The sequence below is a fragment of the Lingula anatina genome, chromosome 4, assembly GCF_051362555.1.
Source record: "Lingula anatina isolate TDL-2025a chromosome 4, LinAna3.0, whole genome shotgun sequence".
Classification (NCBI taxonomy): domain Eukaryota; kingdom Metazoa; phylum Brachiopoda; class Lingulata; order Lingulida; family Lingulidae; genus Lingula; species Lingula anatina.
Genome location: NC_141770.1, coordinates 18844515 through 18847828, shown reverse-complemented (window position 1 = coordinate 18847828; position 3314 = coordinate 18844515). Strand labels below are relative to the sequence as shown.

Here is a 3314-nt window from a genome sequence, read left to right as displayed (position 1 = left end):
CGACGAAAATAGTGACAGCATTGGTTGTAATACACCGTTGACGAGAAATGTTTGACAATTGAATTGATGAAAATGGTTGCTGAATTTATGACAGGGTACTTGAAAGGGTACTTGAAACTGAATCGATGGGAAGGCAGTGAATCGACGACATGAATTTTTGCCCTTTTGGCCGCCCATATGGCACAGCTGTTTTTATTTTAAGCCTAACATGCTACTATTGTAGTAGTAGGTACATCCGGGTGCTTACACTGCAGGTAAGGCTTCATTCCACTCTGTGTGTAAAACTTTCGGTACTTTTGTAGTATACCCCCCCACCCTGTAACTTTCTGTAACTTTCACTTTTCAAACAGTTTTTTTACATTTTCTTGTTCATCTATGTCAAAGCTGTTGAAATAAAATGCTTTTGTAATTACCTGTGGACTTTTTATTGGTTTTAATCACGTTTAATCCAGCCCATTGAAATACAATGTTAGAATCTTCAATTTACACCCGCAGTCAATAACTTGCCGCGTTTTCGTTGGCTAACTCTAAGGTAATTTTATGTGAACAAGTAGCTCATAATAATTTCACAGAGGAAGTCCAAGTATACAATGTATCAATCCTATGTTCACATGAAATAAGGTAGAGTTAGCCAACTAAAACGCGGCAAGTTATTGACTGCGGGTACATTGTAAATTTTCACATTGTATTTCAATGGGGTGGATTAAATGTGATTAAAACTAATAAAAAGACCACAGGTAATTACAAAAACATTTTATTTCAACAGCTTTGACATAGGTGAAAAAGACAATGTAAAAAAATGTTTGAAAAATGAAAGTTTCAGGAAGTTACAGGGTGGGGGGGGTATACTACATAAGTACCAAACTTTCATTCGAGATGATACATATCCGTGTCCTAGCGAAACTTTTGTCCTCCGGTGCTCTTTGTGGTATATAAGCCGCATCTGAAGTCCTTTTGTATCAGTTCACGCACAAGTTTGATAAAATTCTAGTCTTTTTATTCCAGCTACAGGTATACAGACGTAGCAACTATTACCACATGCTTGTAAAATAAGTGACGCGACACCTGGGCCCGGTTGCACCAACAGGGCTTAAATTTACTCGGCTACGACTGTCGTAAACCGCAACGCCTGGCGTCCCTGCTTACGCCCGTTGCACCAAGACAAAAACTGATCGTCGCAACTACGCCCGAGTAACGCTCCGCTGCGTCACTGGCCAACAATACGTGGATGGTATAATTGGGCAAATGAGGAGCTCTCAGCTGCAGTCATAATGGAATGATGACATAAATAAACACAAAAGGAGCATTTCAGTGACGGAGAAATTCATGAGCTAAATTATTCCATTTTGATTTAGAAATAAGAACGTTAAAATACGTTAACTTTGCTGTTGCCTTGGATATATAGCAATAAAATCGTAAATATATTCCGAATCAAAATATTATTATAGTGTGCTATGTATGCTATTATAGTATGCTGTTGTAAATGAGAAAAACGCGTTGGAGGCAGTACGTATTTCTATTAATGGATTTGAACACCTTCACATTTGTAACCGAAACTATTGTATGAAAATAATGCAAAAAAGCCAGCATTGCTTTCTTTTTATAATTTTACAACAGTGCCGACAATTCCATGACCTTTTTTTCGTCTATGGTTACACCGTGAGGTATCATTTAACCCTTATCCACCTTTCAGGGGCCTCACAGGCCCGGACCCATGTACCCTTTGCTCTCTCTTCGTTCGCATGAGGTTATGAGCCTGTTCCTTTCATGTAATCCTCAGGCAACTTATACCCCATCAATGGATAAATAATTAGTTTTGAAATAATTTACACCATATGAAGAAATTAACTTTTCCAAAAGTTAGTCCCATTTCCTGGAAACCGGGCCTCTGAGGCCCGGTGTAACATGAAAATCTGACTCCCCCAGTCAGATTTTCATAATGAAAATCTGACTCACCCCATGAAAATCTCCCGCTCCACAAAACTTCATTAATCTTATTTTATTTGAGTATATGACTGTGATGTTGTAGTATGTAAAATAGAGGATACATTGGCACTTTTTTTTAGTTTGCAGGTGAATATTTTCATGAAAAAATAAGAAAATTAGAAATGTGCACTTAACCGCCCATTGTCTCCCCTATGAAAAAGCTATTTAATTGATATTTGATGATCATTTCAACATCTTTCCTTAAATTTACTTTATGAAGACTATATTGGAAATATTTGAAAGTTTGACAGTAAAATATTGGGTGAACCCCCCCCCCCCCCAAAAAAAAATAAATAAATAAATAAATAAAAAAAGAAAAATAAGAAAATTAAAAATGTTCATTTTATCACCCAAAAACTCCCCTATGAAAAAGCTATCTATTTAATATTTGATGATCATTTCAACACCTTTCCTTTTAGGATACTTTATGAAAAATATATTGGATATATTTAAAAGTTTGATGATAAAATAGTAAGTGAAAAAATGAAAAAGAAATCATGAAAATCTTCATTTTTATACCCATGAGATTTGGACTCCCATGAAGAAAAGGACCTATTTTATATTCAATCACCATACTATTGTTTTCCACATAGTTTGCACAGAGATGTACATTTTGTTATTATTTGAAAGTTTGGTGGTGAAAATTTTGGTGAATATTTTTAAAACAAGTATTCATCTTACTACCTTATTTTCTTATTTTTCATGTTTTTTTTTTAAATTTTTTTCACCCAATTTTTAACCATCAAACTTTAAAGTACTTTCAATATATTCTTCAAAAAGTATCCTCAAAGAAAAGATGTCAGAATGATCATCAAATATCAAATGAATAGCTTTCTCATAGGGGAGTTATTGGGTGTTAGAATACAGATCCTTAATTTTTCTTATTTTTTAATGTGTTTATTTCCGCCCAATTTTTTACCATCAAACTTTCAAGTACTTCCAATATAATCTTCATAAAGTAACCTAAAAGGAAAGATGTTGAAATGGTCATCAAGTGTCAAATAAATAGCTTTTTCATAGGGGAGTCCTTGGGTGGTAAAACACAAATCTTTAATTTTTTTATTTTTTCATGAAAATTTTCACCTGCAAACTAACAAAAAGTGCCAATGGGTCTTCCGTTATGCATACTACAAAATCATAGTCATTTATTCAAATTAAATGAGATTTATGAACGTTTTTTTTTTTTTTTTTTTTTTTTTTTTGGGGGGGGGGAGTCAAAATTCCATAGGGGGAGTCAGATTTTCATGGTACACCAGTCCCTTGATAATTTTACTTCCACATGGGAGCATGTGTATATAAGATATGTGATGCATTGTTGGGTTTTACTT

At 34.4% G+C, this 3314-nt stretch overlaps 1 protein-coding gene across 1 annotated transcript in view; it reads left to right on the top strand.

The window, feature by feature from the left end:
• LOC106162220 (dihydroorotate dehydrogenase (quinone), mitochondrial) overlaps positions 1 to 3314 on the top strand; it is a 114980-nt gene that overhangs the window by 59892 nt on the left and 51774 nt on the right. The gene's annotated exons all lie outside the window — the stretch shown is intronic.